The sequence below is a fragment of the Sturnus vulgaris genome, chromosome 16 (assembly GCF_052056855.1).
Source record: "Sturnus vulgaris isolate bStuVul1 chromosome 16, bStuVul1.hap1, whole genome shotgun sequence".
Taxonomy (NCBI): domain Eukaryota; kingdom Metazoa; phylum Chordata; class Aves; order Passeriformes; family Sturnidae; genus Sturnus; species Sturnus vulgaris.
Genome location: NC_142258.1, coordinates 2,510,520 through 2,535,364, shown reverse-complemented (window position 1 = coordinate 2,535,364; position 24,845 = coordinate 2,510,520). Strand labels below are relative to the sequence as shown.

Genomic DNA, 24,845 nt, shown 5'->3' with positions numbered 1-24,845 from the left:
CCTGTCACCCCAGTGAAGGCATGTGCTGCAGAATCCAGTGTCCTGCCACCAGCTCGGTTGTGTTTAGGGCAGCAAATCACATTTGAGCCTCCTTGCCATTTCCACTGCCAAATTTCCTGCCCATGGAAGTTTTTCCATGTAAGAGTAAAAGAAGATGTTTTTGGCAGTGGGGCCCCTCCATGCTGGCCTTCATCCCACCTTGGACACAGGAGACAAAGAGTGCTTTCTCCAAAGGCTGGATTTTATGTGTCCATCCCTCCCCTTCTCCCCATGGCATGCCTTTAGTCCAGCTCTCCCTTTCTGAGCACCAAGCTCAGGAAGAGGACATTGCTCTCAGCTTTCCTAAGTGCTTTCTCAGCATGAACTCCCTCAGTGCCCTTTGAAATCCCACCACGGTCCCAAGAGGCCCCCGATGAATATGGAGTTGCATCACAGCAAAGGATGCTGAATGTGTGTTAGCAGGACACTGTGGCTTGGCAAGATGCAGTTTGTTCAGGAGCATTTCAGATTTCAAACACAACCCGGGAAATTCCCCACATGTGGAAATCTAGGGCAGCGAGTGCTATTGGGTGTTTTTCCCTTAGAAATGGGACATTGATTGGGAAATTGCAGTCCAGTAACTTCAGCACAGAGGGACAACTCTCCTTACAAGAGCAGGAAAACGTTTCCAGCCCACATGATTGGTTTCCTTGCTGGAAAAATAAAAGACAAGTCTTGTTCCCATTCCTTTTTGTCCATGTCTCTGTGTCATGGTCCCCATGTTCAAACCTGCCCTGAAATAAAGCTGATCCCTGTAGGTTTGGCCCTTGCAAACCTGCAAGGGCCTGTGCTGACAGGTCACGGAGATCAAGGACACATCATTGAAACGTGTGGTGAAGAACAACAAATAATTCTGGAGGACACAGCCAAAACCTTGGGGAGAAGCAGCAAAATTGTAGCTACTCCTGTGTCCTCCATCAGATAATATACTGTCACCAGCAGTGTGATGCTGCAATCCAAACCTGCAATCCTAGTGGAAATCCTCTAGTGTTTGTGCTGGAGGTTAGTTCTATTTATTTTCCGATGAATGATTTACTTGAGTAATTGGCACACAGCTCCCCTATTACAGATCATAAAGAATTAATCACGAGATTTTCAATGCTCCCCTATCAATTTTATTAGGCTTGATTGAGCGCAGTGGATTGGGAGCATATGGTATGTGAGGCAGACTCTGCTCCTAGTTACACCCTGGTTATACTGAGGACTTGCTCAGCTGCTGATCCCTGTAAATCCAGAGAGACAGCTGCTCCTTTCCTCCTTTCCATGCCCCCACTGTTCCTTGAGTTCCCTTAAATACCCAGGGATACAGAGAACAACCAACACCACCTCCACGTACCTAAATTCTCCAAAAGCCTGAGATGCTCCCAGACTGGAAGCCAAGCTGGGTAGAGGATGCTTTGCTTCTAGCTCGTCCATGTCTCAGCATGAGCCAGAAACTGGAGCCAAATGCTTGGGAGCTCAAGATCTGCCCCTGCGAAGGGGACGTGTCACGGCGTGGGAGGCTTGTCACTGGGGAGAGCTGAGGATGCCTGTGCTGGCGTCAGGGAGTCCTGCCAGCCAGGTTTGCCCACGGGAGATGCTTTCTTGGAAGAGTTGGCAAAAAGAAGTCCTAACACCTGCAGGAGCGGGATGACACATCCCTGCCCTGAACCAGCAGCACAGCATGATTCCCTGGAGCAGAAACCTTCTTAAAAGCCACGTCCCCTGCGTGGTTCCCCTCGTGCAGAGAACCAGGAAAACCTTCAAAATTTCCATGTGGAAGGCTCACAGTCCTTCCCTTGCTTTTTGCCTGTGGGTGTTGTTACCATGCAGAGTCGTGATTTCAGGGAAGGGGACAGTGCAGGGCCCTGCTCCAGCTTGTGGGCAACGCTCACCTTGGTGAAACTGCTCCCAGTAACACCAGTATCTCAATAGGTGTTTACAGGAGAGAATGGGAACTTTGGGGAGTAGATGGAGCTGCTTGCATAAGCCCAGCTTATCCTGAGCTAGCTATCCTTGCAGAGCAGCCAGTCTGGCTCAGCTTCAACCTCCATCCCCATCTGCTGCCTCGAGCAGCTGCATTGAAGGGCATCAAGAAGTTATTGCCAGTAACTGTTGGCAGGAGCCAGTGTGGAAACCTCCCTGTGGGAGAGCTGACCTGGGGAGGGAAAATCAGGAATGCAGCTAGGACAGAGCAGGATCTGGCTATTACAGTTAGAACATTTTGTATACATACGGTCGTGGTTCAGGAGCAGAGCTTTGCACGAGGGTCTTGCCCAGCTTCAGTGTGCCAGTCCATGTGTCTGCCTCTTCTCTGCCCTGCCCCTGTTGCCTGCACCTGAACCAGCTCTCCAAGGCCTTGTTGTGTCCATGCTTCTGGGTAAACATCCCTCACAAACCCCCCAGGCTCTGGGAATTCTATGCTGACTCCAGCTGAACCTTATGTTGGAGCTGGGTCTCGCCTGGGTGCTCTGCCCTGGCACTGCTTTGAGCCAGGGCATCGTGCTCTTGTCACACTTGGGTAGGGAGAAGCACACAGGGAAGAGGCAGCCACAGAGGCATAAAGGTGCATTTTTCCAGCCTCAGCATTTCCAGGGAGCTCCAGTGCCCCTCAGAGCCCCACGTGTGATGGGCACAGTGGGATGGAGCAGGCTCCCTCCAGAGGAAGCCATCCTGTCAGAGGAGCTTCCCGACATCTGCGCTCTGAGCCTTGTGGAGATAACATTTAGGGAAGGATTCACACAGCTCCCCTGCTCCCCGAGGCCGCGTTCATCACCAGCATGGCTCTAATGAAGCGGAGGCTTTGCTTTCTGGGATCAATGAATCCACCGATCGTGACCTGTCTGCTAAGTGGGAAATCAGGTCTCTCCCTCCCCAAAGTCGTCTGAGCTGGGCTCAAACAGCAGGTTCTGTCCCCAGGGTTACTCTGTGTCGCTTAATTGCAAACCCCGTGTCTGATTAGAGCAGCCGGGGTGTGCAGAGTCACCACGGAGCAGTGGCTGCTTCCCCAGCCTGGGAGATGGCTGCAAAGAAGGAGGACATTTTGAGGCTCCAGGTGGGTGGAAACCACCCAGATTTCCCTTTTCCAAAAGGTCCTGACTCTGCACAGCTGGCTGGAGTGTTTAATGCCAATCTGCTCTCCCCCAAAGCCCTAAATCCCTCCAAAGCACTTTTCATGGGGACAGATGCTTTAAGAGAAGCTGAGGCTTCCCAAAGCAGAAGGCAGCTGAAAAGGTCACTGCTACCATGTTCCCTGGCCACAGGCACATCCCATGACAAAGGTGGGAACAGCCCCCATTGCCCCTGAGTCTATCCAAAGAGGCTGAACTGCTTTCCCTAGTGCTTTCTGCACCTCCAGGTCTCTTCTGCACCTACAAACCACCCTGTGCACCCCCAATGCCTTTGCCCATAAGGTGCAAAGGGCTGAACCAGCCTCCAAAAAAATTCCTTGCACATCAGCAGCCCAGGGATAAGGTGCATTGCTCCAGACACATCTAATTAGGATGTCCCCATTAGATGAGCCATCCAGATGCCCAATGCTTGCTGCAGCATCGAGGAGGGGTGGGATGGATCCCTCATATGGAGGGGGGCTGAGTCACAGCACCAAGCATTCCCTCCGTGGCCATCTCTCATCCCTCGCTCTGCTGGCTCCTGGCTTTTCCCAGGCAATCAGCCTTGCTCTCAAATGTGACCCCCAGGAGGGCTGTGGGGAGAAAAAAGCTTTCATTGAGGACTTGGCAGGGAAAAAGAGCCTGGAAGTGGAGGCTGATTCGTGCCAGGTGTGATGGTCCCTACAGCAAGTGGCTGATCCCAATGCTCAGTGCCACAGAGGGCTGGGCTCAGAGCATTTTCAGAGCATCAGCCTTTCCCTGAGTGGTCTCTAAAAGCTGTGGGGATGTGCTCTGCCCTCAGGCTGAATCATGGAAGACTCCTGGGGAAGGGCTGACTGTAAGTCAGGGACACAAACATATGCTTGTGGGGGCCAGGGAAGAGGCTCCATGGGGACACAGAGGTCTATCCTGAGGAACCACACAGCCAGCTATAAATACCTCCTCAGAGCATCACTCCCCCTCCTCTTTGATGTCTTCCTGTTATTTACTTCAAACCCACTCCTGCTGCTGTTATTTTTATCTTATCTCTTCTTTCCCCCCTGCTTTTGCGTCTGTTTACGAGCTGCATCACAGAAGTGTTTCAAAAGGAAGATGGAAAGATGGCCGGGGACCCTGGGAAGAAGGTCAGGGATCCCAAAGGGATGGCTGGGGACCCTGGAAGGAAGGTTGGGGACCTCAGGAGGGCAGAGGCTCTCCAGCTGACTCTGCTCTCCAGCAGCACATGATGGGCAACACAAAATATCTTTATAGGACTGATGTGGTGGGTGACCCAAACTACTCCCTGCTGTGGGGAATGGGCAAATGAGGTCTCCTGCTACTCTCCAGCAACCCGCATCTGTCAAATTTGCAGGAAATTGGTCTCCCTGTGATGCCAAACCCCTGCCAGAGCCAGAGGAATCCAGGCAAGCAGCTCAGAAATTAATGAAAGTGGAGGTCGTGTGAATAGTCAGACACAGATGAGTTTAATTCCCTTAAACAAATTAAAAATACATCACTCCTCACCTCCTTGAGCCTGGAGCCACAGCAGCAGGAGGGGAGTGTGAGCTGTGAGTGCCTTGGCCTTTGGATTCCCCCCCAAACTGAGTAACCAGGATTTCTGCCATGATCCTCCCATAGGCAGACTGGGAGCTGGGTGCTGTTACTGGGAGATGGCTCAACTTATTTCAACAAAAAGAAACTGCTGGAACCAACTTTATGCTTCTCTTCCTTCACCTTTTCAGCCCAAACCAATCTTTGATTGTATAAAATGGCATGAAGCAGAAGTTCTGGGGTTTCCCCACCCAAGCCAAAGCACACTGTTTACCTTGTTTCAGGTTTAAGATATTTAATTCCCTTAGTGCTAAAGAAAGTTGCCGTCTCCATTCCCTCCCTCATGCATCTCCCCTTCCCATACCTGCCTGGAAACACCAAACTCCAGACATTCCCTTTGCCAGGGTGCCTGCCTGTAGCATCAGCCACTTGCCAAGAATTGGGGTATTTTTATGGATTCCCATAAAAAAAGGAAGCAGCTGGGATGTGGGTCACTGCCCAGGCAAGCGTGTGGGGGCTCCCTGCCAGCCCTGCCTGTTGAGATGGATGTTTGCTGCTGTGGTTTGTTTCTGCTGGTGGAGAGCCCCTGGGACCCTGTTTGGACATTGGCTAACAGGAAGAAATTGGATCCAAAGGTCAGGGAAGGAAGGGGGAGAGGCCGGAGTGAAGCTGGGAGCATGGGGTGGCCCCAGCACCCTCTAGCCACAACCCCACAGCAGAGTGTGGGATGTGGGAGGAGGAAAACACAACTGGAAGTGTGGCTGGAGCAGGAATGAGGAAGCTTTACCAGATGGGTTTAGTGGGGGCTACCATGGGTTCTTCAATATGGGGAAAACTTAAAATCCCCTCAGGCTGCTCCTCTGCAAGGTCTGCTCCAGCCTGGACAGGCAGGCATCCAGGGCAGCCTGGATTGCACAAGAGGTCATGGCTATCCCTGTGGGATCTGTGAGCTGGAGCCCAGTGAGGATGGATGCTGGGTGATGGGAAACCACAGCCAGGGGCTGCCTGTGGCTCCAAGCCAGGGCACAGGACCCTCCATGGGTCCCTCCCTGCTGCCAAGAATGCTCCAGTGGAAAGCAGCTGCCCTGTAGCACCAGAGACCCCACTGCTGGCACTGACCCTGGTATTCAGCTGCCTCTCCTCACACCTCAGTGTCTGGCTTTGCTCTGGGATTAGTGTTGGGCTGAAAACAAATCTCGGCTGCATGGAGAGTGGCTATGTCCCAAAGCTGGTAGGAACACACAGGACAGCCCTAACTGGGGAGAGAAATTCCCTCCATCCCTTTGTGCTCTCCTTAAAGCCAGGCCTGGCAGTGTGTTCTCCCAAGTGGGTGCTCAGTGGGGACAGGGGCATCTGTGGGCACAGACACAGGATCCAGCCACTTTCCAGAACTTCAGTGCAGGACCTGAGAGTGCAATGGGTGCAGGGATGGGGCTCAGGGCTGCAGCAGCTGTCAAGGAGCATCTTAGGGTTCCATGATCAGCCCTAAACCTGTCCCTGCTGAGTTCTGGTGCAGGAAAGCTGCCTGCAATCCATCACCTCTCGTGGAGAGGAAAATAGGCTTGGGGGCATGCAGTATGGGTCCAGGGCATGCTCTCTCTGCTTGGCTAAAATGACACTAATTAAGCCCCTTGCAGTGTGTAAAAGCTATTCCTACAGGGCAGACAATTAACCTTGAAACTTGGCTTTTAGTGCTTGGAGGGGAGCGAATTTTTCATCCTGTTATTTCCCCGTGCTATTAAGCTAATCCTGGAGACCGTGAGGGAGAAGCCGTGTGACAAGTCTGCAGCTCCCAGCCTTGCCAGGAGCACAGTGTGTGGCTAGCAGCCTCCTGCTCCATCCCTCCATCACGCTCAGATTTTTCACCCACGGTCTCCAACAGCATCATCAGCGCTGGGGAACCAGGGATTGTGACCAAGGGCACACGGAAAGGCTGTGGCATTACATGAATATTATAGTCAGAAGTAAATCCAGCCTTCCTCTGAGTGTGCTAGACACAGTGCCAGCCCAGCCTTGACTTTTCAGGGAGTTCCCTCAGAGGGACAGTGTGTCCCCAGCTCTACAAGGCTGTGGCTGCTGGCATGGCATTTCCTTGGCCCAAGCTCTTTGTGAGAAGTTTTATTTTCCTGGAGGAGAAAAGGAAGGATGAGAGAGGTGGAAAAAGGGGGGAGACTTCATCTGTAAAGGTCAAACTCTGCTGTGGGGCTGGGGATGTCCCCAGGATGCCCTGTGTACCCCCCAGAATTCACAGTTCCTCTCCCCACAAGCTCCCCTCTTGCCCTCCAAACACAGACATTACAGTGCTGAGCCTAGGGACACTGGGGAGAGGAGCTGGTGGCTTGGTCTGATCCTGCCATCAGCAGAGGGGAGGGAAAAGAGAGCATGGATAACCCACAAAACCCCCTCCGTGGGCTGTCCACACCAGCACACGTAACATATTTAAGTACTAAGAACCAGTCTTGGGATATTTGTTACAACAAGCTGCAAAAAGGAACTCAAACGTTAAAAAACCCCTCAGGAAGAGAACACTGGGAGAGCCTTGCAAGGTGAATAGTGGTGGGAACTGGGGGGTCTGTGGGTCCCTCCCTGTAGGAATAAGGATGGGACATCGTGGTGATGGTGCTGCCAAGAAGCAAGGGAAGGGGTGGAAGATGCACTGCTCCTGGCAGCAATGGTGCCATGAGTGCATAAACCAGCCTTAGAGGGCCCAGAAAATATGGGAGAGGCATCCTTCAGAGAGGTTTTCCCTGTCTTCAGCAACCCCTTTCCCACTGGTGGGACCTGCAGACCCTCATACCAAGCTGAGCATTGGCTGCTCTGAGCCTCACCCCAAAAGAGCAGCAAACCTCCTACCTGAGCACTCCCCTGAGAGCTTTTTCCAGCTCTAATTGGCTTTCCATGGCAGCAGGGGAGGCTGCAGCACCCCTCGAGGAGCCATTTTCCATGTGGGAGCTGTTTTTCTGCAATGGCCTGGTTTTAAACTGCTTTCCTCTTTTTTTCTTGAGGGGGTGGTACATTATGGAGGCTGGATAAAGTGACGGAAGGGAGAGCTGTGCTGTAAAAGCCAGGCTGCTGCTAAAGCTGGTGAAAAAAACGATGCTGCAAAGTGCCTTTGCAGTTGTTTAGTCATTTGTTAGCCTGGCTGAGGGGTGATTTGTGTGGCCGAGCACCAGCTGCAAAACATCATGTAGGGCAAAATGCCCTGAGTGTGTGCAGAGGAAGGATCAGGAAAGGAGAATGAGAGAGTACTGAGAGATTTTTTAATTTTTTTTTTTAGGTGATGTTTTTGGCTTGTCTGCCTCACTCTCCCTTTTACAAAATAACACTCATTTTCTCCAGGGCTCCTGTGGAAGTAAATTCAGCTCCTATTGCCTCACAGCTCTTCTGTCCCCAAGAACCCTGCCCATGGAAGTCACTTTTCCTGCTGCCCTGTTGTTTCTCACATCAGCTTTAATAAAAAAAAGAGAGTAGGTGCCTGGGGTAGCAGATGGGACTGGCTTCTCCTGCCTGCTGTAAATCACAGAGGAGGTTTTACCTTTCTGGGATGAAGCTCTTGGAGCACTGATCCTGCCAGAGTCAGCCATGGAACAACAGCACAGCTGGCTGCCAGTGCCATCACTGCTCATCACTGCATCCCTCTCTCCTGGAGGAGAAGACAAACCAGCCTCCTGCACCTCTCCTGCAGAAGTGGCCAGGTCCTAATGGGATTTCTAAATCACGGCTGAGCTTCGGAGCATCCTTTTGCTACCATAAATCAGCGTGGCTGGAATCGCCAGTGCTGTGCTGATTTACACCAGGGAGCTGCAGGGGGAGATGCTGGAGGGTTCATCTGAGTGTCCCTGTCCTCTGAGAGGTGGCAGGAGGCCACAAATCATCTGACAGCCATGGAAATAACTCAGCCTGAGACTGGGCATGGGGGTGAGGCGTGTGAGCCCAAAGGGGTTTCAAGGTGGATGCAGGAATGAGTTTTAAAGAATAGAATAGAATAGAATAGAATAGAATAGAATAGAATAGAATAGAATAGAATAGAATAGAATAGAATAGAACTATTTCAGCTGGAAAGGAGAAGGGACCTACAGTGATCCTCTGGTCCCACTGCCTGATCATATCAGGGCTGACCAAAAGCTAAAGCATATTTTTAAAGGCATTTTCCAAATGCTTCTTGGACAGGCTTGGGACATTGAAGGAAGAAAGCCTGTTCCGGGGTTTGGCCACTCTCTCCAGAAAGAAAGAATTTCAAATATCCAGTCTAAAACTCCCTCCTCAACACATCGTTGCACCATTCAGAAGTTGGACTTGATGATCTTGGAAGTCTTTTCTAACCTTAATGATTCTGTGATTCATTCCCACACATCCCATCTCTTGATCCCAGCGAGAAGAGCACCCCTTGGAGACCTCTCAGGCCTGCTGGAGGCTGGGTTTCTCCAGGATTTGGGGCTGTTTTAGCACATATCTCGTTTATCTAAGAGGAGAAGGAGGGCAGTGCAGGACGGCGTGTGCAGGCACCGCGCTCAGCCCGGGGCTGTTCGCATCGGGCGGATGGTTCCGAGCGGCTGCTCGCTCCAAAACGGGAAAGGGATAAATGTGGAGTGGAACGCGTGCCAGCCGACTCAGCTGTGATAAACCCGGCGTGAGCGCTGGGCTGTGACAAAGCAGCGGCACCGAGGGGCTCACACGTGAGCTGGCGAGCGGCGAGCCGGGACGGGCTTTTATCGGGAATCGCAGCTGCGGAGCGGCTCCGGGCCAGCTCCGGGCAGCGGGGCTGGATGGGACCTGCCGTGCTGCCAGCAGCCACCGTGTCCTTGGCTGACCATCAGCTGTACCTGTCCCCAGCCCCGGAGGGAAAAAAAGCACCTGCAGCCTTGCAGGTTGCATGTACCCCTGTTGAGGTGCTCGTAAATTACAGCCTGTTGTGTCTCACTGATAAAAAGGCTGAGTTAGATTAGATATAAGGGAGATATTTTTACAGTGAGGGTGGTAGAGCACTGGCAGAGGTTGCCCAGAGAATCTCTGGATGCCCCATCCCTGGAAATATTCATGCTCAGGTTGGACAGGGCTCTGAGCAACCTTATCTACTTACTCATTGCAGGGGGATGGACTACGTGACCTTTTAAAGGTCCTTTCCAACCTAAACCAGTCTAGAACTCTATTTTATAAAGTCCATGCAGGATTGTACTGCCTGCAGTGCTGAGGTGGATTGGGGCACATGCTGACCTCACACACAGCACTTTGTGCCCCTGATGGTGCAGGACAGGCTGTGGGACCAGCCCAGTGCGGGAGTGAGGGTTCCTACTCTGCTCAGGGATATCTTGGCAAACTGGGTGCAATTCCCAAGGTTGAAATTTGTCATCGTGCCAAGGACAATGCCTGGGAGGGAGCAGGGGCTGCCCTGTGTCGTGCTGCCTGTCTCTTTGATCTCCCACGCTGGTTTGAACTGCTGCCTTCCACCAAAACACCCATGATGGTCATTTGACCTATTTTTATTTTATTTTCCTCCCATCCTGTGCTGCAGAAAACCCAGAGCAGCCCTTCCCCGAAGTGTCAGCACTTTATCCAGCACAGGTCCCAACGTGCTTCCCCAGCACGTTGACATGCCGACATGCACACAAGCAGGATTCAGCTCCCAGGACTCATTTCTATCCCTGTATTTCTTGATAGCACTGCAAATCCCCACAATGGATTCTCGGGTCATAGCAATACCTGCAGCAGAAATACCTCCTTGCCTTAAGCAGCACGTTTTTATCCCAAGACAGTGTTTGTTTAGTGGATTGTGATTCTAATTCAGCAGATGGTACCAACAGCTGCCAACCCCGCGCCTTATCTCCCTCCTAGCGGGCAGCACTGACCCGATCTGACCCTGTGCAGGGCTCAGCCTGGCACCCAGGGCTGTGGGGGAGAGGATGTCCCCTGGCAGGACCCTCAGTGTGGCTGGCACCAGGCAGATCTCAGCCAGGTTGGGATTCCTGGCAGCCAGAGGATGCTGTAGCCCCTCCCCGAGGATGCTGTAGTCCTCCACGAGGAGGCTGAAGCCCCCTCTGAAGATGCTGAAGCCCTCCCTGAGGATGTTCAAGCCCACTCTGAGGATGCTGCTGCCCAGACTCCGCTGCCCGGGCTCTGCCAGGGGCTGCCCCAAAGCCGGGCAGAGGCTGCCACTTAGTGTTGGAAGGGAGCACGGCTGCTGCAGGGAGCTGGCAGAGCACTGCAGTTGGGGACAGGCCACTCCTGTGCTCCTTGGAAGGTCCCCGGGCTCCTGCTCAGCCCCCGGGGTGCACGAACATCCCTGAGTGTGGGTGGTCCCATCTAACGATGGCTCTGCTGATAACTGCTGATAGGAGTCGTGCTCATTCATCCCTTGTTCGTCACCTTGGGATGCTGGCAGAGGTCACCCCCAGAAGCCCTGCACCCCCAAAGATCTGATGAATGTCCTCACCCCTGCCCAGACACTGCCCAAACCAGCCACATCGTGATCTCCAACACAGAATCACAGAACGGTTTGGGTTTGAAGGGACCTTCAAGTCCACCCAGTTCCACCCCCCTTCCACTAGACCAGGTTGCTCCAAACCCTGTCCAGCCTGGCCTTGGAAGCTCCCAGGGATGGGGCAGTCACAGTTTCTCTGGGCAGTCTGTGTTCTAAGGTCTACCTGGAGCCTTCTGCTCCAGCCACTCTCCTGCATCTGTTACTATTTAATAAATATCACTTAGACACCTTTTTCCTAGAGAATGTGGTACCAAGGCACCCAGGGGAGGCAGGATCCTGCTGCTGTCCTTGGCAAGTTCTCCTCTGCCTCAGTTTCCCCTGACTTTACAGTGGTTCAATGAGAAACAAGCCCTTCAACCAGCTCCCCTGACTGCTGGAGCAGAGCTCAAGGCCCCTTGGCCATCTGAGGAAGCTGAGGCAGGGCAAAGCCAAGGAGGGCAGGGTGGTCCTGAGCTGCTCCCACCACCCCAAACATTCTGGCTGCTGTCATCTCGGCTCCTTCCCGTCATTACAGCCTGATTCCCCGGAGACAGCGGCGGCAGAGCGTCCTTCCCAGTGATGTTATATTAGCTTAATAGCATTTTTCCACTCCATTTGAGAGGGGAATTTACAATGATCTCCGATTAGGACTGCCTTAGGAATGTCTCTGATTAGCACCATCCACTCGCTGGCCACCTGGGCTCACCCTGCCCCACTCTGGGTCCAAAGGCTGCAGGTGCCAGCTGCCCTCTGGCCACCCATCACCCCACAGAGCAGAAGTTTCTCTTGACGACCTGTGCCGGAGCCTCAGCACCCTCACAGGGAACAATTCCTTCCCAATATCCCATCTTCCCCAGTGGGAAGCCATTCCCCCTGGTCCTGTCACTCCAGGCCCTTGTCCAAAGTCCCCCTCCAGCTCTCCTGGAGCCTCTTTAGGCACTGGAAGGGGCTCTGATGTCTCCCTAGAGGCTTCTCTTCTCCAGGCTCTCTCATCCCCAGCTCTCTCATCCTATCTCCAGAACAGAAATGCTGCAGCCCTTGGCATCCTCTGGACTTGCTCCAGCAGCTCCACATCCTTCTGATGCTGGAGGTCCCAGAGATGGAGGCAACTCTGCAGGTGGGGGTCTCACCTGAGCAGAGCAGAGGGGGAAAATCCCCTCCCTTGACCTGCTGGCCACACTGCTGCTGCTGCTGCACCCCAGGAACAGATCCTGCAATCCCTCTCACAGCCCTGCTTGCAGCCCCCCTGGCAGTCCAGCAGGAATCCTCCATGAGGGCAAGCAGACCCTCGCTGTCAGTAGCCCCATCCCTGGCAGCCCCTGCCCCCTGGAGCACCAGGGACTGCTCAGCCCTAGCCCCCTCCTCACCCTGAGCTGCCACTGCTCTTCCCTCGCCTCTGCCACAGACGGTTCTGGGATCACTTACCAATTAGTGTGGCCTGCTCATTAAAGCTCATTATCTGCCAGTGTGAACTTGGATGGGATTGTTCGAGCTTGGCGGGGGATCAAAATCTTCCTTTTTTCCAATTGCATCCCGCTCGGCCCCCACGCTCCGGGAACAGCCCCGCGGCTGCACCAGAAGGTTGGGGGATACGGTGCTGCCTTTTAGAGGGAAAAAGAAGTGCACAACAAATTAAGTCGAGTCCTCCACACAGCAGAGACCGGTTGCTGCTCCACACAGATGCTGTGATGGAGCGGGATGATGCCGGGATTGCTGTCTTCCATGGCTTTCCAGGAATCTGGGGATGCATGGGACGCGGGGGGGGAACAGCAGGACTTTTTGTCCACTGTGGGATAATGAGCTCAGTCCAGCTCCAGGATACAGAGCTGGCAGTGACGGGAAATATCAGCTGCCAACCACAGAAATTAGGTTTCTTCTCCATGTGGTACATTGCTGGGAGGGGCTGGTCGCAGAGGTGTCTTGGCTACTTCCTGCTTTTAAGTGCAAGGGTAGAGGGGAAAACACAAAACTCTGACAAAACCAGTCTTCTCCCACTGCCTCGGTGGTGTTTGAGTCAAACAGGTGACAGAAAACCCAGCAGATTTCATGGCTTGGATGGAATCACCTCCACTTGTGGAAGGATAATTCGCTTCTTGGCTGTGATATGAGCTGGAGGGCAAAACCCTGCAACCCCATTCTGCCCTGCTGCATCCCAAGCTGTCTGCGTGGGACTGGCTCTGCTGCCACCACACACACCCCAGCCTCTGCCTGGCTCTGGGACACTGTGCCTGGGGGGGTGACATGGACCCAGATCCTTAGGCAGGGATGGGAATGTTGCTTTGCAGCCACAGGGGTTGGTCCTGGGCGTCCTGCAGCTACAAGGCAAACAAGCCAAAGTCTTTCTGTGCTGGGAAAATCAATCCCAAATGCAGCCTGGTTTCATAAGAACCAGGAGCATGGGAGTGGGAGCTGTGTCGTTCCAGTGCCTCCTTCCCCCCTTTCCCAAAGCTGTGCTTCCCCAGGGACACACCAGGTCTGGCTTTCATTAGCGAATGAGCCTGTTTTGGTGAATGGCTCTTGTCAATATTGATTAAATTCCATCTTCCCATGTGCAGACAAATCCTCTCGCAGTCCCTTCAGCTCAACCATCCTAAAATAACTCAGTAACAAGGCATAATTTAACCCTTCCCTTCTCCTCCAAAAAAACCCCTAAGGTGAAATCACCCAGTAACTGCTCCTTTGTTCATCTCCTGCATGGAACCACCCAGTAACAAGACAAAAATCCACCAGCCAGTGGAAAGCAGCTGGTCTAAGTTCAAGCCAAAGAGCCTCAGCTTGCATGAGCCAAGGCTTTAGCACAGGCCAAGCTGGGAAGGCTGCGCCTACATCATTAACAAAATCCCCAGCAAATGCTCCTCGTGGCACCCAACCAGCTCTCCAGGGCTGCAAATTGTGCCCAGGAGCGTATTCTTCCTCAGCTCCTCCTTGCCAGGGTGCCTTTCACTGCAGACATCCCTCTGCCTGCATCCCACGCTGCCCTGGATTAACCGCCTCTTTTATTGCTGCCAATTACTGGCAGCAAAGCTGCCTCGGGGATGGAGGATGTGAGATGGGTTACACCTTCCCGGCCTTAATGACGTGAGGATTTGCAGGCTGGAGCAGCAGCCTCGGCTCCCCACGGAGCAGGGGATCAGCACACAGACCCCCACACTGCTTCCCTGCATGTCCTCTGTGCCCCACTGCTGGAAGCTGCACGGGGTGTTGTGGGGACAGCTGTAACCCCGAGCTCTGGCATGGATCAGGGGGTGGGAGATGCACGGATCAGAGGATGGGAAATGCATGGATCAGGGGATGGGAATGTGATGCCCATCCCTGGTGACCCAGAGCTTCCCGCGTGGGTGGGAGCGGAGGCAGCGCCGGGCTGCAGGCAGCAGACCACACTCGACTGCTGCTGAATGCTCCGAGGCTTCACACTGCGAGAAGAATGAGCAGATAATAGGATTTTCCATCTCTTCAAAGGGCACTCGAGCCAGGCCCCGGCGCTGTGCAGAGCCCTGGGAAGAGCCGCCGGGAAGATCCCACACCTCCCAGCCGGCGCCGCAGCCACAGGGATGCTCCCAGCTGCAGAGCAGCCGCCAGCGTGCAAATGGGGACTGGGAATCTGGATTCTGGGAGGGCAGAATGCTGGGAAGCACCACCGGGATTATCACCGTGATACCCAGCAAGGCGAGGCAAGAGGAGGTGAAATGTTGGTGATGCCACATCGGGAGTCAGGGGAAGGTTCATCTGTCCAGACATGGCATGTTTTTCACAGAATCGTAGAATGCTTTGGGTTAGAAGGGACCCTAAATCTCATCTCATTCCACCCCATGCCATGTGCAGGGACACCTTCCACTATCCTGGGTTGCTCCCAGCCTCATCCAACCTGGCTTTGAACACTTTTAGGGATGTGGCATCCACAGCTTCTCTGGGCATCTGTGCCAGTGCCTCACCACCCTCACAGGGAAGAATTCCTTGTTAATATCCAATCCAAACCTCCTCTCTTTCAGCTTAAAGCCAGGAACAGCTGCTGTGCTGCAGAAGTGAGCAGGAAAGCAGACACTGAGCTTTCCACTTGGTGCTTGCAGCAGCCAAGGGCAGGCATGGCACACTCACACCTCTCTGGGCACACACTGGCACCAGCCCGGGGCAGAGCCCCTGGGCAGCCCTCGGCCCCTCAGTCCCCACCCGCTGCACAGGGGCAGCCAAGGGACCATCTGGAGCCTCATTTGAAGAGCTCCCACGTCCCCGCTCCATTTCTCCTCGGATGGCTTATCAGCAGTGACTTTCCCGACAGCAATCGATAGAAAACATTTTATCACCTTCCCAGGCGGCAGGATCCGTGGAGTGGGTCTGATTTCTGTTTCTATGGTGACATCTTCCGGGCTTGTGAAAGATTTTGCCTTTCTTGGTTGTTGTTGGGTGGTGGAGACAGGGGGGGTGGAGGGGGGCTGGTGCTATATATTTTGTTGTTGTAGGTTTTGCTTTTTTATTATTTTTTTCCTTTTTTTTTTTTTTTTAATACCATTTTCAGCACACCAAGGAAGCTGCTAGCCAGCCAAACGCGATGCTCGCAGCGTACCCACAGCAATGCTGCTCGCTGGGAGGGGCCCCAGGGCAGCTTTCATCCCCAAAATGCCTCTGAAAGCTATTGAAGCTCGAACTGGGGCCATCTTCCTCCTTCCCTTATCCCAGTCCCCCTTCCCACCCCTCCGGGCTTCTCCTGCCAGGCCTGGAAAAAGCCACTCGGCCACACAGCAGGGATGGCCTCAAGCACAAGTGACTGCTCGGGGCGTTTTGTAGTGCAGCTGATTTTGCTCCTCAGCTCTGCTCCCTCCTCCTTCCCCTTCCTTTTTATCTCCCTCCACCTGCTTTGGTGGAGGAGGAGGAGGGGGTTTGTCACCCTGCTCTGCCAGCTCTGGTGGCCCTGAGACCTGACCAAAGGGGCAAGGAGGGACACTGGAAGCGGGGGGGGTTAAGGGGGGGTCGGGGAATAATTTCTTATCTCTGGGACATCTCCTGCATGCAAATGGCCCGGTGCTTCTGCTGAGTTATCAGCTCCTGAGGATCTCACCGACTGCCTAATTAATGTCTGCAGTTCCCTCTCCTTACAGCTCCCTTTACCCCATGAACTACAGTGCTCCTGCCACCTGGCCCTGCCAAAAGAGTCCATGTGCTCCTACTGGGGGCTGGAGGGAGGGAGGGAGGGATGGGTGGATGGATGGATGGATGGATGGATGGATGGATGGATGGATGGATGGATATACTGGAGAAAGACTTTGGACAAGGGAGAATGGCTTCCTACTGTTAGAGGGCAGGTTTAGATGGGATATTGGGAAGAAATTCCTCCCTGTGGGGGTGGTGACAGGTTGCCCAGAGAAGCTGCGGCTGCCCCATCCCTGGAAGTGTTCAGGGCCAGGTTAAATGGGGCTTGAAGTAACCTAGGATAGTGGAAGGTGTCCTTGCCCCTGGCTGGAGTTTGGAATTGGATGGGCTTTTAGGTGCCTCACAACCCAAATCATTCTAGGATTCAATGATTCCATGAATGGATAGAGGGAGGGTGGGAGGGAGGGACGGCATCTCATGTCTGGAATTGCCCTGTGCTGATGCATTCAGCAGAGCAGCCACCACCTCTTGTGGATTTGGAACCCAAAGGGACTCCTCCACTCCTGTGTCCCCAGCAGTGCTGACCCCTTGTCCTTACTGCCAAGGGAACAGCTGCACATCCTGGTGTGACACCAGCTGTGCCACCTGGCCTGGGATGTGCTGCAAGAGCAAGTGCAAGGGCAGGGACTGGCACTGAGCAGCTGGGAGGGCCAAGGTGCTACTGACAGCATCAGTCCAGGTTGCCAGAGGGGGGTTTGGAAGACACTGCCAGCTTGGCAACGCTCTCCCAACACCTTTCCCGTAATGATCAAGCCACACTGCTCTATTTAATTAATGTTTCTCAGTGGCACAGCCTTCAGCTACTAAAATAAGTAAATAAAATAAAACAGGGGTTTCTTCCTCCTTTTTTTTTTTTTTTTTTTTTTTTTCAATAATGGGAAACTCCAAAGCTTGTAAAGTTGGAACTGTATCCTGGCATTAAGTGACAGCAGGGGATCGCTCCTTGCACCGGGCACAGACCCAAAGCAGTTAAAAGCAAGGGCAGGAATGGGTAATGCAGGTCTGCCATCCCCTTACCCAGCCAAGAGAAACGCAGTGTCCGTGACACAGATCAGCACCCCCTCATATTTCATCTCAACGCAATGCCCTTATCTTTGACCCAAAATAAAAATTATTCCTTGCTCAGCGATCTCAAAATACAAAATTATCTACGCGTGCACTAATGCCATGTATCAATCAACTTCAAATGCAAATCTCCACAGCGTTTAGCCCTAATTTTACCATAAAAGGATGGGTCCACGCCAAGCACCTCGCTCAACATTATTCTAGGGAACGGCAGCTTCCATCAGCAAATCTTCTCCTGGTCATTGACAAATACTTGGATCCTCAGCTTTTCCTAATGGAAACAATCTGGCCCGTTCCTGAGAAAGGGTGAAGCACGGAAGGAGAGCAGCACATTCTCTTCTCTCTCCCTTTTTCCAGCCTTAAAAACCTCTTCAGACCTGGAAGCCGGTGCAAAGATGGGTGCTGGGGGAAGGAGAGCAGAGCCAGGTGGGAGCAGCCAGACAAGCCCCTCTGCTCTCTCTGCAAGGCCAATGGGAGGACCAGCATGATCAGCCACACTGGGGAGAGACTGAACCCCATCCCTGCTGACAGCAACGCTGCTCCAAGGGAAAGCCCATTTACCAGGATGTGCCGTGGGTAATTAGAGATTTGCAAGGCTGGGCACACTCTGCAAGCCTTTTTCTTCCTTTTTACAGCAATGAGGGAGCGTTGGTGGGAAAAGGCGCTGTGCAAGCGACAGGAAAACACCAGGGAACACTTGAAGGAATGTCAAAGTGCAGATCAAACCCAGCCTGTATTAAATGTCTTCCCAGGTTGCTGCGAGGCTGGTGGGGTGCGGGTGGAACAAGCAGACAGCAGAGCTACTGCAGGGCCACAACAAATACCAGTACGAGCTCTGGAAAGGCTGAAAGTCCCTGGGCATGTGCATGCTCCAGCTGCAAGAGCAGGAGAACCCTCTCAAGAGGGTTGTCCCACCACCAATATCAGTGAGCCCATCACCAGACACAGTGTTTAATTCCCACCCTGATGCACTTCAACCGATCCTGGGTCCCACTCAGTCTGGGATCAGTCCCGGCAAATGCCGGGAGCGTGGCACGCAACGGGTCCATCCAAATTTCCGCCCCACATCCTCGAGGAACAATGGCCTGTGTGTCCCTCGGAGGCCCCTCCTGCCACACGCGGCCGCAGCCGCCCTCCGAACACTCTCGCTCTTGTTCGCTTTGGCCGGGAAGCGGCGGAGCAGCAGGTATTTCCTGCCATCGGCTGCCATCCCCGCCTGGCCGGCCCCACGGGGGACGTGCTGCTCCATCTCTCATCCCAGGGATGCCCAAGGGACCTTGCACCCCTCGGGGACAAACACGCACCCGCAGCGCTTGCTGTCCCTCGGCAGGCAGGTGGCCCTGCTCCAAAGGGACACCAGCAGCTCCACGCACACCCCCGCTGTGCACATCCTGCTGGAAAAGATTTCCCTTCTGCTGTTCCAAGTCCCAGCTAAAATGAGGCTCAAAAACGTGCAAAACGCTGGTTTTGCCTCGTTTCCTTTGTGTGTTTCAGTGTGTTCTGCAAACAGGGCACTTCCTCAGAGCTCCGCTTTGGCTCTCACGTTCGGGAATAAGAGAGAGGCTTTTATTTTAATAGGAAAACAGGATTATAAATTAGCAGTCAAGCTGTGAGAGCACAGAATCTTCCTCTTAAAATATCTGCACACGTCGCCTTGGCCAAAGCTGGGTGTCAGCACTGGGGACACAAACACGGAGGGGTCCTGGGTGCCACCCCTCTCGGTGCACAGCAGGTGCTGGTGGCCGGTGGCACATCCAAGATGCTCATGAATAACCAGCTGCCACCACCCAGCAGCGAGGGTTTACACCGGATACCTGATGGAGAGGAAAATCCCAGGCAAACATCAGGCAGCGCTGCTGGCTGCAGCCAATTTTCCTCACTTAATATGTTTCCTGCACTCATCCCCCTCCCTGACCTCGGCTCCTCCTTGGAGCACGTTCAGCCCCAGACGCACCGCTGAGCACAGCCAAGGCCAGCGGGACCGCTGCCATTTCGTCCCTCCCCTCTGCTCCCTGGTCAGGGCTCCTGTCACACTGCTGCAGACCCCAGCTTCCCCCTGAAGGCCCCCGGGCTGTGCAGAGCAGGGTAAGTGGGCAGTGATGAACACCTCGTGGGGTGATGGTGCTCTGTGCACCCATGGAATGCTCGCAGAGCAGGGGGTGGAAAGGATACATCCATCCTTTGTGAAAGATGCATGTCCCAGACTCCGATCCAGATGAGGATCTGAATCCAGCTCCAAAGGCAAGTCCAGATGTGGATCCAAATTCAGCTCCAAATGCAAATCCAGATGTGGATCAGAATCCAGTTCCAAATCCTGATCTAAATCCAGACACAGACCCAAGTGCAGACCCACACGTGGTGCAGTCCTGATCCAAACGTGGATGCAAGCCCAGAGACAGCTCCAGCTTCAAACCTGGACACCCAGGGTCTGGTGCGTGTCTGCAGGGACCTCATCCTGCCCAGTGCCAGCACCCGTTAGGTGCTGCCCAGTGGGATGCCCTGCACCCAGCACCGGTGTAACCCTCCAGTGCCCTGTCCCAGAACCTGGCAGATGCTACCCGGGGGGTTCCCTGCACCCAGCACCGCTGCCACCGAATGGTCCCCGATGCCCAGTGCCTGCACCCATCACGGCGCCCGGTACCACTTCCACCCTCCACTGCCTGGCCCCCGTTGCCCAGCTCAGGAGCTGCCATACGGTTCCTCCTGCTGGCGCCCAGCACCCGCTGCCCTGTGTGCAGCACCCCGGTGCTCGGTGTGCCGTGCCCCGGCTCCCAGTGTGCCGTGCCCCTGTGCCCGGTGCCTGTTGTGCCGTGTCCCGATTCCCGCTGTGCCGTGCCCAGCGCCCGCCCCGCTGCCCCCGCTGCCCGGTGTGCCGTGCCCCGCTGCCCGCGGTGTGCGCAGCGCCCGCCGCCGCCGCCGCCGCCCCGCCGCCGTTCCCGGTGCCACCGGCGGCGCTGCCGGCAGGTGTCGCCGCGGTCGCGGGCAGGCGGCGGGCGCGCGTGCACTTCCGACGGCGCTCGGTCATGCCCCCGCCGTCCCTCCCCTCGCTCCCGGCGCCGCGCGGGGCTCCCGCCCGCTGACACCGCCGAGGCGGCTCGCACGGCGCGGGAGAGCGGCGCGGCCGCCCGGGCATGGCCGCCGGGGCCGCCCCCGCCCAGCGCCGCCGCTGAGAGGCAGCGGGGCTCGGCCCGCCAGGTAAGGAGGGCTCCGGACGCGGCTCCGGGGGAACCGGGCGGGCCGCCGAGCCCGGGGAGGGCCCGCGTAGGGCGGTGGGTGATAGGGGCCGGCTGGGGAAGCGAGGGGAGCGGAGGGGCCGGGCGAGCGAAGCGCTGCCGGAGGCGGGGGGGGCCCTGCCCGCCGCCCCGTTACCCCCCCGGGGCTTCGCGTCGCAGCTGCGGCTGCAACCGCGGCTCCCGCCGGGCCCGCTGCGCTCCTGCTGCCGCTGGAGCGGCGGTGGCACCGCGAACCCGCCGCCACATCCCCTTCCCTTCCCTTCCCTTCCCTTCCCTTCCCTTCCCTTCCCTTCCCTTCCCTTCCCTTCCCTTCCCTTCCCTTCCGCCCGCGCTCCCACCGCATCGCGTTTCCAACCCGAGCCCGTTCCGGATGCCCCCCCAAGCCCCCCCCAAACTCGCCTCGATCCCCCCAAAACGCGAGCGTGTCCCTGGCTCGGTGACGTCACGGAGGGGCTCCCCGGCCCCCCCGGTCCCGCGGGTGCGGGTGGCCGCGGTGCTCCCGGCCGGTGGTGCCGAAATGCTGAGCGGGGACATGGTGCATCTTGGATAGATAGCCCTGAGCCCCTCCTGTGCCCTTTTGCTGCAGCTGTGAAATTCCATTTAAATTCCTCTGTGTGTGTGTGTGTGTGTGTCCATTCCCACTCTCCCTGGAAATGTGCAGCTGTTGCAGCACCTTGAGCGTGGCGGTGGGATCCCAGTGGAGGGGCTGAGCTGCCCCAGGGGTCGGCATCCCGAGGGCTCTCCGGCCGGTGGAAGCGTCCTGGCTGACGTTGCAGACCTGCCGGAGGTTCTCACTGACGTCAGACTGGGATGCTGTTGGGGTGCATGTGTGTTCCCCACTGCCTTTGATGGAGAATGATGCCATCCCTTAGATATGAGCAGATTTTGGCTTGCTGAAAGCTCTTGTGGCAACTGGCCCCTGCCCTGTTTCCCCTTGGCTGCCAGCAGTGCCCGTGTTGGCTGCCCTCAGGCGACCTCCCAAAGTGATGGTGTGGAGGAATAAACCCAGCAGTTGGGGTTTTGCATGGGAGAGTGCTCCTAGGGCCCTGTGCCAGCCGAGGGAGGGCATCGCTGGTGCTGCCACCACCTTCCAAGGGCTCTCCCAGCTCAGCTCCAGCTGCCTCAGCTCTTGGGCATCACCGGAGCCTCCTTGATGGTGCAGAAATGGTTCCCTGCTGTGTGTTGGGACTTTGTGGAGTGCTCCTGCCCCACAGCTGCCTTTCCCAGGCTGGCAGTGTGTGTGCCCCAGGTGGATGAGCAGCGCCGTGGTGGCTGTGCGGATGTGGGTGCTGTCACCTGTGTGTTGGTGGCAGAGGGTGGGGGGACCCACCGGGTTGGCTGTGCGTGGTGCCTGCCCGTGCTGAGACTGCTTCTCCTGGTGACTGTCACTGCCTGATGAAAATGGACCTCGAGCTGCTGGGAGATGGAGTGGAGAAAGATGGGAAGAAGCCAAGTGAGATGGAGAAAAGGACATGTTCCCCCTGAGTGCTCTTCCCTCCCTGTTCCCTGTAGGATTGAGGTGTGCCTTGAGGCATGGTGAGAGTGATGATGGCGAGGGTTTCAATGTGGGTCTGTACACGGGGCTGGGGGCACCCACACCCTGAGCAGCAGCACTGCAGCCCAGGCCAGGAGCTGTGTGAAGTTCAAGGCAGGAAGTGAGAAATTAAAAAAAAAAATTAAAAAGAAAAAAAAAAGGAGAAAAAAAGAAAAAACACGACTGGTAGAAACCACCAGGGAGATTTAGGGAAGCAGCAGTGCTGTGCTGTAGAGCCCAGCAGAAGTGTGTATCCTTGTCTGATGAGGAGCTGCCTGTGCCAGGGACCGCAGACCCACCTCTCCTCTCCCGGCTCTGTCTCCACTGCAAGCCCCAGGGAACAATTGCATACAGAGTGCTTCGTTTCAGAGCCGCCACAGTCATTTCAGAGACCTTTTAGGCAGGAAAAGTGCTCTGTAGCGTGTAATTTGAAGGCTCTGCTCTGAACCTTCACTGTCGCTCTGCTAAATGATCCTCTGCTCTTCCAAACCTTTGCTGCCTGGAAACCAGCAGCGGTGACCTGGTTCCTGGCCCCGCTGGGTCCCTGCTCTCCCTTCAGCTCCGTGCTAAGGTGAGGGGAGTTGCAGGTTGCAAGGAGCAGCCTGGGGTGGTTCTCTGCCTTGCATGGGGCCTCTCAGATGTCAGAGTCCTGGGAGATTTCAGCCAGTCTTAATCATCTCTGCCTCTGCCTGAGCTGCAGAGGTTGTCAGAGCACACTAAGGATTTTCCAGCCTGGAGGGTCGAGTCCTATGAGGGCTCTGCAGGAAAATCTAGGGACTCCAACTGATTTTCCCCCTAAACGGGGGAGGTGCAGAATTCTTTTCTGTAGCATCCCTCAGGCTTGGCAGCTCACAACGGGGAAGGACCGTTTGTTCTGCCATCAGAGGAAATGGCACAAATTTGGTTTAACTGATGGAGCTGTGCCACAGCCTCACTGGGGGCACCAGAGGTGAGCCTGGAGGTGCTGGACCATCAGTTAGCCATGGAGTGTGATATCACCTGGGGGTTTCCTTGTTTTTCCTCTCCTGCCTATCCTTTTTAGCTGCCCTACAACTTTTGTCTGCTGGAGGCACACCTGCAGGAGCAGAGCGAGCTGTGCATTTCCTCTCGCCGTGGGCGCTGCCTGCCCTGCCAGATGCAGGCAGGGCCCCGAGTTCCTGGCAGCCAGGGCGTGCAGCCAGCCTGGCAGGGGGGTGCAGGAAAAGGGTACAGGATGGGGAGAAGGAGAAACATTTGGATATGAAGGGGTTTGGCTGTCACCTCTTGGCCTGGTCTGGTCCTGTGCCGGGTTGGCACAGTGCAGGCACCTGTGTGTCTTCTCTTGCCTCGCGTGGTTTTGCTCTGCTTTGGATTCTTTCTGTTTTGGATTTGCTCCTGGTTCCTGCTGAGGCAGGAGAGTCCCAGTGATGGTGGATTTATGCATGTCACCAAATCACACGCACAGCCGAGGCAGGAGGCACAGGCTTGAGTCTGTCCTAGAGGGCTGTATCAGCAGTACCAGGCATGCACCTGGGTCTAACCTGCTCTTAAATCCTGATAGTGCTGGGGACCCCGCCCTGTCCCCAGGCGATTGCTGCCACCCACTGATGACAAAACTTCCAGTTGGCTTCCGCTGCTCGCATCCTATCCCCCTCAGAAGGTCATGGCAGCAGGGCACAAGGCAGAGGAAAGGCAGTTTCCCTTTCCCTTCTTCACCTCTCAGAGGGATCCTCCACAACTACAGCCCTTCCGAAGAGCAGGCAGGATGCATCCCAGCGGGGGTGGAGCAGGTAGACGCGTGTGTTGTCCTGTCACCATCCTGTCCCATTGCCTGCTTGAAAACATGCTCAAAATCCACCTGCTCAGAATTGTGTGGATTTGGGATTTCCCCCAGGAGGACTGGTCCAGCTGCTTGAGGCTGGCAGCAGCGAAGCTTTCACCTGGTGTGGAGGAGGAGGAGGAGGAGGAGGAGGAGGAGGAGGAGGGAGGCAGGTGCAGGTGCTGGGGTTCCAGCATCACATCCAAGCACAACGAGCTCGCTCCGAGCAGCACTCACCACCTGCACCCACCAGCACCCAGCTGGCAAAAACCACCCATCCCAGCAAGCAGAGGGCCACCACCAGCCCTGCAAGATGGAGAGTGGCTTTCTGGGGCTGGCAGTCACCCCCAGTTCCCCTGTGGGAGGTTGGGATTGCTGCGGGAATGCCGCTTCACCGCGGGAAGGTGGCAGCTTGGTTTTTGCTTTGGTTGCACGGCCTAGTTTCGAGAGCTGGAATATGCTCAAAGCTGGGCTTTCTGAGTTGCTTTTTTTGGTTTTGTTTTGTTTTAAATGACAGCATTTCCCCTTTAAATTTACATCTCTAGCTGGGGAACACAGAGCCTGGTGAGAGAGGGAGTGTGAGACTTTTATAAAAAGAACGAGTCGGGTTTTATTATCCCTTTGAGACGAGCAGGGAAAATCTATACTGAAGGCATGAAATAGCAATAAAAATGGACTTTTTGCCAAAGCAAAATTAATTGAGTGAATCTCAGTCCTCAAGCCTGAGCTCTGAGAGGCTTATGAGTTGGATATGAACCACTCTGCCCCCTTCCAGGCTCTCATCCCCCAAGGAGGAGAGGCAAATCCTCCCTCTGGTCCTCGGTGTGCGATGTGATCAGCGCTGGGAGCAAAGGACTCATGCTTGGGATACAGCGAGGCTGAGGATGCCTCCAGCCCTGATGGTCCCTGGAGCAGGGACCTTCTCCAGGTCCTTTGGCTTGGGGATGCTGGCGGT

General features: G+C 55.2%; 1 protein-coding gene across 1 annotated transcript in view; it reads left to right on the top strand.

Moving 5' to 3' along the window:
* The first annotated feature begins 20,457 nt into the window (after positions 1 to 20,457).
* RAI1 (retinoic acid induced 1) overlaps positions 20,458 to 24,845 on the top strand; it is a 73,479-nt gene continuing 69,091 nt past the window's right edge. The window contains exon 1 of the mRNA XM_088174253.1: positions 20,458 to 20,520. The gene's annotated coding sequence lies outside the window, so the exon portion shown is untranslated. The remainder of the gene's footprint in view (positions 20,521 to 24,845) is intronic.